This window comes from Pseudonaja textilis, chromosome 8 (genome assembly GCF_049901715.1).
Source record: "Pseudonaja textilis isolate UNSWEBS1 chromosome 8, rPseTex1.2, whole genome shotgun sequence".
Taxonomy (NCBI): Eukaryota; Metazoa; Chordata; class Lepidosauria; order Squamata; family Elapidae; genus Pseudonaja; species Pseudonaja textilis.
Genome location: NC_141997.1, coordinates 46,022,036 through 46,037,923, shown reverse-complemented (window position 1 = coordinate 46,037,923; position 15,888 = coordinate 46,022,036). Strand labels below are relative to the sequence as shown.

At 39.0% G+C, this 15,888-nt stretch overlaps 1 long non-coding RNA gene across 3 annotated transcripts; it reads right to left on the bottom strand.

Moving 5' to 3' along the window:
* Window positions 1–440: 440 nt before the first annotated feature.
* On the bottom strand, window positions 441–10,369 carry LOC148125187 (uncharacterized). Of its 3 annotated transcripts, XR_015744518.1 has the most exons (4): window positions 9,960–10,369; window positions 3,674–3,724; window positions 2,888–2,992; window positions 441–1,058 (listed from the first exon to the last, which is right to left on the bottom strand). It is a non-coding gene; the product is annotated as an uncharacterized LOC148125187 (long non-coding RNA). The 3 variants fall into 3 exon arrangements; XR_015744519.1 differs by lacking the exon at window positions 3,674–3,724; XR_015744517.1 differs by lacking the exons at window positions 2,888–2,992; window positions 3,674–3,724 and adding an exon at window positions 2,636–2,848.
* Window positions 10,370–15,888: the final 5,519 nt, after the last annotated feature.

Sequence of the window (15,888 nt, the reverse complement as noted above, 5' to 3'; positions counted from 1 at the left end):
TGTCTTGGAACCAGACTTGGGTCAGAACATAGATTGACTCCCTCTTCTTTGTGGGAACCCTTCAAATATTGGAAGACTGCTATCGTATCACCCCTAGTCCTTCTTTTCATTAAACTAGACATACCCACTTCCAGTAACTGTTCTTCGTAAGTTTTAGCCTTCTGTCCCCCAGTCATCCTTGTTGCTCTTCTCTGCATTCTTTCTAGAGTCTCAACATCTTTTTTTACATCATGGTGACCACAATCCAGGAAGGTTCTTGACGGACTGAATAAACTTCTGGGATAAGAAGTAAAATGTCTTGAAGGGAAAAAAAACAAAACAAGAGAGACCAGTTGCCTTTTGAAAAAGGACCTCTGGGATTTGTAGCCCAAAGTCCCCAGCCATTCCATGTGACTTACCCATTCCCAATATCAGGAACAAAAGAAAGACTTCAAACAATATTAAACTTCTTGGATATTTGTAATTGTGAACAAAAGGGATATCCCTATGCATAGCTTACATATCTGTTTGTGTTAATTATATAAGCATAGTTACAACTTGCAAACAACAAACACTATACAGTATAACTTAGCAAAGGCTCTGAAGCTAATCATCAACCATTCAGCACATAAAAAGAAAACATTCCAATTTCACCTATCATGGGATTTCAATAACAAAAGAGTTATTAAAACTGAGTGCCGATCACCTCATATGGGCAGCACAGTAAAGCATGCATGACTGATTCAATTTTCCCCAATGGGAAAGGGCATAAGCAATCTTGTATGGGAATATTGTTATATTTCCCTTCTGTTAGCATGGATGACAGGGCATTAAATCTGGACAGGGAAAAGACTCCCTGGCGCGATACACAGAAGGTATTAAATAAATAATTGGCTGAGATACAATCTTCCAGGCACACATCATTGTTATGAAAGAGATTATGTTCCTTTCTTTCCAGAGGTTAGTATCAAAAATGCAAAAATGTGAGTTTTATGTTGGATCTCCAAACTCCGAGGGTGTCCAGATGTTAGACCGATAGTGTCTGTAGTTCAACGCATTTCTTCCAGAATAATGAAAACCTATTAAGAAGAACCAAAAGGATGACAAAAGCAGAAATACAGAATAACACAGTTGGAAGGAACCTTGGAGGTCTTCCAGTCCAACCCCTGCTCAAGCAGGAGACTTATACCATTTCAGCAGCTGTCCAATCTCTTCTTAGAAACTTCCAGTGATGGAGCAGACGCTACTTCTGGAGGCAAGTAGTTCCACTCAGACGTGGGCTTCAAAAGTTTTAGCAATGGGTTCTCTGTCCAGTTGCTGGGTGGGCATGGCCATGGTGGGCATGGCCTAGTTGACCTCCTGCACCACAGTGTGTGTGTGTGTGTGTTTTGCTCTTCCTGGGCTCTGGAGGGTTTATTCGAGCTTCCAGGAGGACAAAAACAGCCTCCCCTGTCTCCGGAAGCTCTCTGGAAGCCAGAAACAGGCCCATTTCCGGCCCTCCCAAACTTCCGGGTGGCCTGTTTTTCACCCTTCCCAAGCCTGCACATGCGCCTTGCACTTACCTGCATCCAAAATGGGCCATGAGGGGACTCTTGGGAGGGGAGGAGGTGGGTGGAACCAGTCAGGAGTGGGATTTGGGGCTTCTCTGAACTACACAGAATCTTAACTAGGGGCTCTCCTGAACCCCTGCAAAACCCCAGAAGCCCATCCCTGGTTCCACTGATTAATTGTTTTTGGCATCAGGAAATTTCTCCTTACTTCTATTTGGTTCTCTCCTTGACTAGTTTCCATCCATTGCTTCTTGTCTTGTTGTCAGGTGTTTCTTGTTCTGCCTTTAGGAACTTTGGAAAATAGGTTTGACTCCCCCTTTTCTTTGTTGCAGCCCCTTAGATATTGGAATATGCAATCATGTCACCCCCTAGTCTTTCTTTTTATTAAACTAGACATATCCAATTTCTAGAAATGTTCTTCCTATGATTAGAGGATGATTAGTTCTCTAATCATCTTCGTTGCTCTTCTCTGCACTCTTTCTAGGATCTCATGATCTTTTTTATGTCTTGGCAACCAACGCTGGTGCAGTATTCCAAGTGGGGTCTTACCAACGACATCATTAATAATCAGTTTAGCTAGAATTGAAGCAGCAAATGCCATACATGAGTTTGTAAACGTTTTCTAACTGCTTCCAGAGGTTCATTATCTTTAGATATTGGGTCTATTTTATGCCAAATACCAAACTGAAGTGTTTTTGTTTTTTTTCAGAAAGTTCTTATAAACAGATATTTGACCCAAACAGCAATTATCATCAGAATTCACTCTTAAAGCCACAAATTCAACATTCAGGAACTTTTCAGAGTAGAACTTGGTATTTTAAATAAGCAGAAGCCTCTTTCTAAAACTCAACAACTAAACTCCCATAATTCGAAGTAATGGATCCAGAGGTGGTATTCAGCAGGTTCTGACGAGTTCTGGAGAACCAGTAGCAGAAATTTTGAGTAGTTCAGAGAACCAGCAAATATCACCTCTGTCTGGATTTTACAGTATCCTTCCCCTGCCACACCCACCAAGCCATGCCCACAGAACCTGTAGTAAAAAAAAAATTGAATCCCACCACTAAATGGATCATATTAGTTATGGAACTCTCAGTACTAAAACTTACAGATTTGGATATTCACCGGGATGGGATAGAATGCTGTAGAAAAATGTGTTTTGGTATACAAAGATATTCATGCAACAATTTGACAAAAAACACTTTCTTATCAAGCTAAGGTCCCCAATTCTGTGTTGCAAAAACCAAACCAAACCACAGCCAAACATTAGATTGCAGCCAAGACTCAAGTTCTTTGTTCATCTCTTCTTGAAGCTTGGTAAACTATAAATAAATAAACACAAGCTCTTAATAATTATCTACCTAGATTTTTGCAGTTCATATCTGGCACTCATGACTACAGGAAACAAAACTCCAGTCTGCTTCATATATCTAGATATCTTTCAGCTTTCCCTTATATATTCTTTCCTAGGGTAGCAAGAAGACAACAATATTGATCTGTACTAAAACAATAAAACAATTATTTATACTTCCGTTGTATATTGTTACTACAAATTGTGCTTATGAAACCATTCTCACAGTTGCTTTCCTAAAACAAAAGAGCCCATATGTCAAAAATCATTTAAATTAATCAATTAACTTATCTATTCAAAGGAAGCCTATAAATTGTGATTGCACTGCATAATCCAAAATCTAATTTTGTGCAAATCTTAAATCATTTTTTTTTTTTTTGGTTCCTTTGAGTCTCTGTCTGGAAACACCCCTTGCTCTGCAGTGAGCAATATTGATTTCCATTATTTTTTTAAAAAAAATTACAATCTTAAATGAATTTCTTTGAAGTAATTTTTTTTTCTGAAATCAATGGGCCATTTTCTCTCAGACGGATGGATTTGATTCAGGTACTGGGCCAGGCAAGTATAACCCAATTTCATCATTAGAGTGAAGTTCAAGGTAACATTTTAAGTATGATTGAATTTGTATGCATGTGTCATCTCAGCAAGAAATTGCTGAGATTAAGAAATTGGTGCTATATAACTCAAGAATATCGTGGTGGTTGTACCACTTGTTCTTATTGCAACAGCTACATTAACATTAACAAAATCTTGTATTGGATGACTGGCGTGGTAGCCTAGAAGTGAAGATGCTCACCTCACACTCAGAAGATTAAGAGTTCAATCCTATGCACTGGTAGATGTTTCTCTAAGAGAAAATATTTGCTGTGAACTCAACATAGGCATTAGGAAGGGCATCCAGCTAGTAAACACTCAGCAGCTCCATTCAGTTGTCCCAACTACCCCTAATTAAGGGTTTAAAGAGTTGTAAAAAAAAAAGGATGTTCTTCCCCTTCTACCACTTTCTCTTTATCCCTTTGTCTTTGTGTGAAATAAGGGAGGGCTTATCTGAGATGCTTTCTCACATTACATTCATGGCCTGGTCTCAAGTCCTACTTATCAGACCACTGTCCTTTCAAGGCCATTCCACAATTCCTCTACACTGTGTTTTGTTTTGTTTTTAATTTGCTGTCTTGACCTATATATACTTGAATATTTATAGAAGCCCAAACCTCTACATCCATTTCATGGTTGCATGATGGACCTAAATTATAAGAGGTATATTTTTTTGTAATTCTAAACCAGGTATAGAGATCAGTACCAACTGCACATATCAATTTCCCATCATTTGTGGTCAGTCATCTGAGAAAAGGCATACTTTTTTTTCTCTCTTTTCAATGCAGAGAATACCTGCTGCTTGTATCGCTCTCATGGAATGTTATATGATATTGTCCTTTGTAATTAATGTGTAAGTTTTTCCCTCATGCAGTATAAATGATAATGTTCCCATTTCCTTCTTCATTTTGCCTTTTAAACCTTGCACGCATTTCCTTACAAAGTATTGCAGTGGAAGGGTAATTTTGGAAAAACAACAACAACAGAATAACAGAGTGGGAAGGGACTTTGGAGGTCTTCTAGTCCAACCCCTTGTTCAAGCAGAAAGCCCTGTTTTCGGCCTGGACCACCTCCTGTAGCACTGCTGGCCAAAAGATGACATGGGGGGATGCACAGCCTCCCTGTGCCCCGTTTTTGGCCTCTGCAGCACTCTGTTGGCCAAAGTGGGGTGTGAGGGGCCTGTGTGCAGTGCCGTTTTGACCAATAGGTGTTGCAGGAGGCATCTGTCCCTTCCAACCCCCAGCTGGCCTGTGGAGGAAAACTACAATGCTGATCCGGCCCTCAAAGAAATCCAGTTTGACACCCCTGACCTATACCATTTCAAACAAAATGGCTGTCCAATCTCTTCTTGGAAACTTCCCGTGTAGGAACACCCACAACTACTGGAAGCAAGTTATTCCATTGATTGATTAATTGTAAGGAAAACTCCTCCTTAGTTCTAGGTTGTTTCTCTCCTTAATTAGTTTCCCTCCATTGCTTCTTGTCCTGCCCTCAGGTGCTTTGGAGAATAGCTTGACTTCCTCTTCTTTGGGGCAGCCCCTGAGATATTGGAACACGGCATATAAACTCTTCCATGCTATTGATGTGAGTGATGATATCCTACAATTGGTCGATATCATTTGTAACACCAGCTTCAACACTAAACTGCAATCCCACTTTTACTAAAATAAGTATTCCCATTAGAAATGAAGATACATTTTGCAGAACTAATGCTTCACTAGAATGGCATGGTTTTGTTCAACGAACTTGTAAGCTTCTTCTAAATAAACATGCTAAATCCAGTTGCTTTAGGAGAGATTAACTAAGCTCTGGGAGGGAATCATATTTAAAACATCTCCATATGTGCTTAATTTATAGGCAGAAAATGATATCATGATTTTAGCTAAAGGCTCCAAAGGGATTTCCAAAGCAGTATTTGTGCCTGTGAATGTATTCCTTGCTTGTCTAAAATTATTTTGATAAGCACCTTAACCATTCATTTGAGTCACCAATCCTGATTAAGTATTTTTTTTTAAAAAAAGAGATCATTTCAGTAATCCTCAAGAACCAGAAAGGACATGATTATGTTCCATTATGGAATCCTGCAAATCTGTGATTCTATCTCCAAATCTCCGGATTGAATTTTGAGAAATTTGGAAAGTGGAGTGGTGAGGAGGGTGGGCAGGTGAAGAGCTTTACCGTTGCTAAAGAACTAAACTGTGAGTAGCCTTATTGAACACACTGATAAATAGGCCCGCTGTACAACAGAGTGCAACAAGACTAGACTTTGTAGTTGAAAGAAAGATCTTACAAGAAGAAATTCAGAGAGGGGGGGAGAGGGAGGGAGGGAGGGAGAGAGGGAGGGAGAGGGGGAGAGAGAGAGAGATTGTAGAAAATTTTGTCAGAGCCTAAAATTCTTGGTTGCAAAAACAGAGGAATAAAGTCAAGATCATGTGAAATGTTTGTACCATTATACAAAACCTTGGTAAGATTATACATGGAATACTGCATCGAGTTTTGGTCACTGGATTATTAAAAAAAAGATATAGAGACTCTGGAAAGAGTGCAGCAAATCAACAAAGATTATTCGAGGGTCGAAGGCTAAAACATATGAAGAAAAGGTTGCAGAGATGAGCTATGAGCAAAGAGGAAAGAAGTAGTACAGTGTAACATAATAGAAGTGTTTTAATATTTGAAGGGATGCCCCAAAGAAGAGGTGGACAATCTATTTTCCAAAGCACCTGACAGGAGGACAAGAAGCAATGGATGGAAACTAAACAAGGAAAAAAGCAACCTAGAACTAAAGAACAGGGAGAATAATTAACCAGTGGAATGGCTTGCCTTCAAAATTATGGGTGTTCCACAGTGGTGGTATGCTATGGTATGTAGTGGTTTGGCTGAGCAGGTAGTAAAAAAAAGCTGATGATCAGCTGAGAGGAGAAAGAAGAGAAAAGCGCAGGATCGACCCTCCCACCTGTGCTTGCACTTTTTCCTTCTTTATCCTCTCAGCTGATTGGCTCTGCAGGCCTCAGCTGGTGTGGGGAAGGCTGCATGCACCTGTTAGGCAAAGCACGCCCACCAAGCCACGCCCATCGAACTAGTGGTAAAACAATTTGAATCCCACCACTGGTGCTCTTTTAAGAAGAGACTGGGCAGCCATTTTGTCTGCAGTGGTATAGATTCTCTTGCTTGAGCAGGGGGCTGGACTAGAAGACCTCCAAGGTCCTTCCAGCTCTAATTATCCTCTTTTCTCCAATGGGCATACTACTGATATACAACTTAACAAGGAAACAGCCTGGATACAATTATAGATTTACGAGAAGTTAAATTTGAAGACTTGACTTTTATTATGAATTGTTTATGAACACAGCTGTCTACATTCATGTGTGTGGTCAGTGAGCCTGCATAGCTATCAACCAGCCAAAATCCGTGAAGTTGTGTGTCAAAGTGGGATTTACATGCCAAGATAGAATACCTAGAAGCATTCATTCTAATCTGCTACCTTATAGAAATTTGCTTAAACTTTAAGGAAAAATGAATACACACTGATTTGAGGTTAATAGAGCACCTTATATCATTTGACTGATTACAAATTCAGAGTCTCTCTAAAAGAATTGCTTTGGGTTTTATTTAGTCTAGCACTTCCCCCCATAAGCATATCTTTTTGATAGAGTGGAGTTGCCAAATCCAGCTTATGTGCAACATATTATTTATTTAGCGGCATTTGTATCCTGCCTATATTATTTTTACAATTAACTCCATCCAACATATCTTTCTCTTGCTATTTTTCCACACGATAACAACCCTGTGAGGTGAATTGGGCTGGGAAATAATAGATTTTGTTATTGCAGCCCCTATCTTTCTGAAGCTCTTACTGGTTAGGACAGGTAGAGGAAAAAGGATGCCGCGCTAGGAGGAGATTCGAGTGGGGGAAACTGGACTTCTGGTTGATTCCAGAATTGAATGGGGGGCTTCCGGTTACGACCGTTGTGGCTCTTTGCATGTTCAAGGTTGCTAACCCCCTGCTATATGCCAAGGGCACACAGAACGCTGTTACTTTCGCATCAAAGTGGTGGCTATTTATCTAATCTCATTTGCATGTTTTCAAACTGCTAGGTGAGCAGGAACTGGGGCAAGTAACAGAACACTCCCAGTCACATAACACTCGGGTCTTGAACTGGGATGTCCAGCTAAGCAGCTCAGCATCTTTAACCATTGAGCCTCCTAAAAATGTCCCCTAAAAGCATCGTAGCTAGTTGGAAATAATTCTATAAGGTTGGCTGCCCAATTTATCTTGCCAACATGATGATGTCAATAATGGATGAACTAAGGAGCAAACTCAAAGTCTTCCAGATTCAGAATAGCTTGTTACGTTGAATGGCTATTTTGTGGGACAATGAAAATAACTGTACAATTAACAACTTCTTTTAGCACATCAAAGTCAACACCAATCATGCAGTGATCATGGTTCCACACATTCAAACCAGCCAAGGAAGAACACAATATTCAAAAAGAATGAACTTTCAGTTCTGTAAGGGATGCATTTTATGACAAGGAAGAAAAATGCATCATCTTAATATATGGATTAATTCTAAGAAATTTCGCTATCCAATATAATATACTGTTCCTATTCAACACGTTATCTCTAGAAATCGGGAGCTCATTGAAACTCAGCTTATGAGCTATAATAGCTTCCTCCCTCAGGATCTTAAATATTTATGCCTCTGCTTTATTTTATGCTTTATAAGGCTCATTTTTATGTTTTAAAAAATGGCGTCTTGGAATCAGTTTACATCAATATGGGAGCACATTATGTAATAAACTAAGCCTGAGGGAGGACAAAAGCACAATTTTAAGAGAAGAATTAAAACAAAAGAACTCCACAATTCTGAACCATAGAGAAATTATTCAAAGAGGAAAACCAAGCCTGAATTTGTATCAGCCTCTTTCCAAATGAAGGAAGCACAAATGTATTATGTATTAGACAAGTAGACTGTTGGCCAATTTACTAGCACTAGTAATTCCAAGCAAGGATATGGGTTACTTTTTGCAGTACAGTTACTTCCTCCATCACAAGCCACTATATTTGCATCTCTGCAAGTTGGTGAGGAAAAACAAAGAAAAACACCCAGAGCCACAATCACACTTATACACTCACACAAACACAAGGGTGCTTGTCACATTTGAGGCCTACCAGTTTGAGGTAGAGTTTTGGCTTTCTTGTTAATACTTCCCATTTCTCTACAGCATAAAAAAGGAGTTAAAATTGCCAAAGACAATGGACTGATTTGGGAGATAAAGAAAGAGATGAAAAATGCAGTGTTTTCTTTGAAGTTTTAAGAGCCGCAGTGGCGCAGTGGTTAGAGTGCAGTACTGCAGGCTACTTCTGCTGAGCACCAGTTGCCAGCAGTTTGGCAATTCAAATCTCACCAGGCTCAAGGTTGACTCAGTCTTCCATCCTTCCAAGGTGGGTAAAATGAGGACCCAGATTGTTGAGGGCAAGATACTGACTCTGTAAATCACTTAAAGAGGGCTGTGAAGCACTGTGAAGCAGTATATAAGTCTAAGTGCTATTGCTATTTATACATACATATATCCCTACCTTTATTATTTTTAGAAATACCTCACGGTATACCTAATACTAATGCTAATGCTATTTCCTCCTCCTATTTATGGCTTTCATGCTTAAAGCAGAACTACAACTCACAATCACCTGCTTTCTAATCTGGTGACTTAACCACTAGACCAAACTAGTTCTCTTTTTTTAATTAAAGGTTGTTTTTTTAAAAAAATCAATAATAGGATATTTTATTTTACTTTATTGTTTTATTTAACTTAACTTAACTTAGCTTAACTTAATTTAACTTAACTTAACTTAACTTATTTTTGTCATGTTTGTACAGCCAGCTTTCTCCTAAGAAAGTGACTCTCGGCAACAAAAATAATCTTAATCAAAAGCATATTAATTTTGTTTAAGCATGTAAAACGGTCATAGTTTTAGGCTGCTAGTTAACTAGCAACTACGTCCATTTTCCCATCTTGTAGCAATGCCTTCCCTACATTTTTTAATGAGTCGTATGGTAATCTACTTCCTAAAATAGCTAGCCATTTACATAATATTTCCTATTAACACATTTAGAATTTGGATCTGTGCCACCAAATCTGCTCCAAGGTTTTCAGTTTTGTCTCCCTTCAGGAGCTGAGAAGTTAAGTTCACCCAGTTAGATATAAATTAACGAAGCTGTAGAAACTGGTAATAAGATATAGAATCTTGCATTTCATAGGCTTATATCAGAGCTACTTCTGGTTAATGGCATGAGAAGAAGAATTTTAGGGTCTGTGAAAAACAGATGACAATATTTTCTACAACTTTCTCTCTGTCTCTTTCTCTCTCACATACACACACAGAGAGAGACAGAGACAATGGTACGATTCAACCGGTGTAACAACCGGTTCGATGAACATGTGCACAGCATTTAGAAAAGACCATTTTTAGCTATAATACTTACCTTCTGCTCAATCACTGGTGAGTAAAACAGCTGATGCACCGCAAAGTGCTGTGCCACATGAATCAGTTGTGCTCAAAAACACGGAAATAAAGCACAGGAAAAGGGCAGGGGCAGGAGGGCGGGGCCAAACGATCACCGGAGCTACCGGTTCTCCTGAACCGGTCTGAACCGGTAGAATCCCATCCCTGGACAGAGCCAGGTGTTTGTTATCAGAACTGCTTCTTCGTGCTCTTGTATTTCTGTGGAAATATGCAATCTTTGAGAGAAAATAGCCATGTGTTTTTCAGATGCATTGCTCTTTGTTAAGTCTAAATGAATATCAGAGGCTGCTACATAAAGCTCTGGTGAAAGGAATATCAGACCAAGCCTATTTGAAAGCAAAGGCATTATGTGACTGCGATCAGCAGAAATATTCGGTTCAGACAATCAAAATCAAAGGAAGAGGGTTCGATGTTTATCTCTGGTGCCCCATGTGCATTGTATGTGCTGGGGTGTTTGGTTTTTTTTTTTTTTTTTCAAGAGTCTGTTGCATTGACACCCCCTCATTATCTCTGGGGAATTATGAGTCCAGAACTATCTACTGGTTTCATCCTGAATATTAAGCTATCAACTTTCAGGGAGTCAGAATGGTTGTTTTTAAAACCAATCAGAGGGAATGGTTATACTGATTTTCCTAATAAAGGCCACCCAACTGTGTGTCTTAAAGCTAAAAGCAATCGTAATCGAGCTGGAAGGCACCTCCAAGGTCTTCTAGTCCAGCCTCTTGTTCAAGCAGGAGAACCGATACCATTTCAGACAAGTGACTGTCAAGTCTCTTCTTGAAAACTTCCAGTGATGAGGCGCCCATGATTTCTGATGGCTAGCTGTTCCACTCATTAATTGTCCTCACTGCTAGGAAGTTCCTCTTTAATTTCAGGTTGCTTTTCTCCTTGATTAATTTCCATCCATTGCTTCTTGTCTTGCCTTCAGGTGCTTTGGAAAATAAGTTAACCCCACTCCTCCTTTGTGGCAACCTCTCAAATACTGGAATACTGCTATCGTGTTGTCCCCTCGCCATTCCTTCTTTTCTCTAGACAAACCCAATTTTTGTAACTGTTCTTCATGTGTTTTTGTCTCCAGACCCCTTAATCATCTCAGGGCTCTTCTTTGCACTTTTTCCAAAGCCTCAACATCTTTTTTGTACTGTGGTGAGCAAAACCGGATGCAGTATTTGAGGTGTGGCCTTACTAAGGCTTTATAAAGTGTTACTAATACTTTACATGATTTTGATTCTATTTATACAACCTCTGTTTATACAACCAAGGATTGTATTAGCTTTATACTTTATACATTATATTATACTGTATTATATAGTTCTTTTCCTTACCATGTTCCCCTCTAAGAATATCTCTCCTTGAACTCCAGACCACAATAAATAAATGAGAATATTTCTTTCATTCTCAGCAGAGGGTTGGGGGTCTCTTTTGTTCTTCTATTTTGCATAATTAGAGGGTTTTTCTATAACATTCTGATCAACCTCTTATTGGTCTATCCATTCAATTTGATGTGGGTCTGTTTTTTTTCAAGCTATTAGTGTCAACATTTATTTTTTTCCTTCTGCAAAGAACAAGTATATGTTTAGTATTTAGAAGTTATTAGTAGTCAATTGATCAGAAATTATTTTTTCCAACTCCAGGGAGAAAAATAATAATATTTGAATAATATTATTGGAGGTCATATTATGATATACACTTTATTTCCTTTAAGGAAAAATGTGTTTTGATGGCAGAAAGATGATGATGATGATGATGATGATGATGATGATGATGATGATGATGATGATGATGATTATTGTTGTTGTTGTTGTTGTTGTTGTTGTTGTTATTATGTTGGGCATCTTGGTATTAATATTTCTTTCTACCTCTTATGAGATGAATGAACAAAATGTGTTGAACATGGAAATGGAGCAAAGAACTGGATAAGGTTATTTCTCTCACCAAAGCTGAGTGTTTTGGAGACCCTTGGTCTCATAAATAGATTTTTTTGAACAATTGAGAAAGATTTCCAGAGGAATTTAGCAGAATTTGAATCATGAGTGGCTTGGCCAAGGGCATGCCTTTGTGTCTAATTATGTTTATGCTGCAGAAGCAATGTTTCAAATTTGGTTATTGCTAATAAAATCTAAAATGACATTTTAGAAATGTCTGGTTTTTTTCTCCTCCTTACACTAAGGGAAATAGTTTTAAAATATATTTTTTTTCTGATAGATAATTAGCAATAGCAAACTTACTGCATACATTGCTCTATAGTACTTTACAGTCCTCTCTGAGCGTAATTAGAGTCCCCAACAATCTGGATCCTTGTTTTGCTGACCTCAGAAGGATGGAACGCTAAGTCAATCTTTAGTCCTGTCAGGATCGAATTTCTGGTAGTGAGCAGAGTCAGCCTGCAATAATGCGTTCTAACCACTGTGGAGAATCTGGAAAAAAATCTGGTGACAGAGAGGTCCAGCATATCCTGCGAGCTGCAATTTGGCAGGATGGCAGTAAAGAGGGAAGAATCTACCCATTATTTTTCCAGCTTCATCTTTGATTTCAATAGATGAATTTGACCAATCTATCTAAGCATCTCTCTTGTGGGGAGTGGAGGATTGTGCAGTGACAGGGTAACTGAGTATCTTTCACATCTTTTGATTTCTCATAATCCTGTCCAGATGGGTCATGAGATTAGAAAAAAATTAGACACAGACCAACATGGAAGCCAGATTGGCATGCAGTTTTCTCACTCTGATGTCTGGTTTCAGAGAGAAAATGACTCTTTGCTCTCTTGCCCCATCTAGTGGCCGGAGGGACAAATACCAAGTATATTGTTTCAAGCTGACCCAACCCATTTACCCTTCAGCCCGTGCTCTCAAAACAAGTGCACACTGGGAAACCAGACTCCATTTCCTTTAGCATTTGGAGAAGGCAGAAGCACAAAGAAAAATCCATCTTAATCTGTGGCACAGGGTGGCACATGGTCATCCAAGGACAAACCCACATCCCACATACAGAGAATCACTCGCGAGATTTAAATTGCTTGAATTTATTAATTGTTATGTTCAGCAGTAACTCAATACTGTCTATCTTGCATTTGGTTCTCATTGTATGTATCCCTATTTTCCCCAGTTTCACCATATCCTGTTCTTTCAATGAAGCTTTCAAATCTATGCACACAGTCTGTTTTATTGGAGGATAGGTGGGTTTAGCTGCATGTCAAGCGGCACATGGATTAACGTAGTGAGGACAGAACACAGTCAGTTTCTTTTTCTTATCCACATGACTGAAGAACAGGGCACAAAGAAAAAATCTGCTGTGAACTCAGAGTAGCATTAGGAAGGGCATCCGGTCAGTAAATGCTCAGTTCCATCCAGTTGCCTAACTCTACCCCAAATTAAGGGATTACAGGTTAACAAAACATGACCCACATTGCATCATATCATCTATAGAAACTTCCATATGACTGCATTGTTAATTATGATATTTCCAGCTCTAAGACTCCAGTGCTTGAAAACATGTTGACATTAAATCCTTCTCAATCCACCTAACTTAGAGTTCCAATCTAGTTTTCTCTTTTTTTTTAATTTAAATTTATTTATTCAATATTTATAAAATTAAAAACATATATATACATTTTACAGCATTATTTGAGCAATGAATACACTTTGTATTTTCCTTCTGATAGCATGTTACACATTGTTATAATAACTCCTTCATCCTTTTAAACTCTCTATATACATACATATAATTTATTTACAATTATTTACACGTCACCCTTATTTTCCAAATGTTACCAATTCATCAGATATCACCTTTTCTTTAGCCAGTCATATCCCATATTTTGTAATATTCACTGTCTTGATTATCTTTTAACAATTTGGTTAATCTATCCATCTTGGCACGTTTATGTATTTTATTAATTATCATGTTTTCTGTAGGGTTCGTAGCCAATTTCCAATTCTGAGCAAAACTAGCTGCAGTTATAATATGCATGATCTAGTTTTCTATTTTGAATGAATGCATTCCAGTCAAAATTCTGTAATACATTTTATTTTATTTTATTTTATTTTATTTTATTTTATTTTATTTTATTTTATTTTATTTTATTTTATTTTATTTTATTTTATTTTATTTTATTTTATTTTATTTTATTTTATTATTTTATTTTTGAGATTCCAGACACTAATCCAGGGCTGTCAAACTCCCGGCCTGCAGGCTAGATGCATCACATGCTGGCCACACCCACACTTGGTTTAGCAAAGGAAAAAAACTCATGGTGACATGAGTTTGACATCCCTGCACTAAACCATTTTAACGATGGAGTAAGTTCTTCATATCTATTCCTACTTCCGCAGATTATTTCAACAAATATCAGAATTTGTCATAACATGAAAACCACTGATAGTTATTCTACATGTATCACGCAGGTCTGAGCGATAAAATAGTATATGCCATAATTATGGCACATTGATTTTTTCCCCCTTCCTCCTGACTAATGTGCTAATTGCTATTTACCTAAAATGTAAACTGGAAAATGTGATTAGTACTGATTAGGTTTTATTTAATTTCATCAAGCAAAGAACAATTATACTTCAGCGTAAGATTGCTTCAACAAAGATGAGAAAGCAAGCATTGTGTAAAAACATCTGATGTTGTTTTAGACAGATTTCTCAAAGAGTTGGGTAAAATTCTCTCTCTCCCTCCCTCCCTCCCTTTCTCTCTCCATCTCCCACCCTCTCCCTCCCTTTCTCCCCTTATCTCTTCCTCTCCCTCTCTCTCTCCTTCCCTCCCTCTTTTCTCTCTCCCCCTCCCTTTCCCTATCTCCCTCCCTCCCTCCCCTCTCTCCCCCTCTCCCCTCTCTCTCTCTCCTTCCCTCCCTCCTTCTCTCTCTCCCTCTCCCTTTCCCTCCCTTTCTCCCTCCCTCCCCTCCCCTTCCCTCTCTCTCCCTCTCTCCCTCTCTCCCTCCCTCCCTCCCTTTCTCTCTCCCTCTCCCTCCCTTCTTTTCATTTCTCCCTCCCTCCCTCCTTCTCTCCCTCCCTCCCTCTCCCCTCTCCCTCTCCCTCCCTCCCTCCCCTTATCTCTCCCTCCCTCTCCCTCCCTCCCCTTCCCTCTCTCTCCTTCTCTCCCTCTCTCCATCCCTACCTCCCTTTCTCTCTCCCTCTCTCTCTCCCTCCCTCCTTCTCCGTCTCTCCGTCTCTCCATCCGTCCCTCCCCCTCCCTCTCCCCCCTCTCTGTCTCTCTCTATGTGTGTGTCTATGGAGATTCTAAGTCATCCAGGTCATGGTTGTCCCAAAGGTGCTTTTTCAAGAGGCAACTGGACTTTCTGTTTTTTTCTTTGAAGACATTTTGCTTCTTATCCAAGGAGCTTCTTCAGTGTGTGTGTGTGTGTGTGTGTGTGTGTGTGTGTGTGTGTGTGTGTTCGAATCTTTTAAAAATATCAATTTCCTCCAATTTTGAATACAACACAGCTGTGCTTTTCAGAAATTTCAGACTACAGCTTCCATCATTCTGCTACCTTGCCATGCCGATACTGAAATCCTGAACATCTGGGCAACAAGCTGCTTACCTCAGATATAGTTTTCATCATCTCAAAATAAACTTACTAACAACACATGATAATAAAGATAGGCCACCCTGAGCACTTATCAGCATTTAGAGGAAATTATAGCATTGTGTGTGTGTGTGTGTTAAAAAGAGCATCAACAACCACCCACAAGTAAAATGAAATAAAGGACAAAAGGCCATTAACCATGAGGGCAAGGCTGCTGGCATCAGTCATTCCAGGATGAATGCTTGGCTCCTGTCTAAATATTGGTCCTGGCCAGTGTGACTTTGAAATGGATGGCTATTAAGAGCAAAGCCACCTTTCTCTTACTCACACTTTAATCTGTGTAAACAACAACAACAGCAAC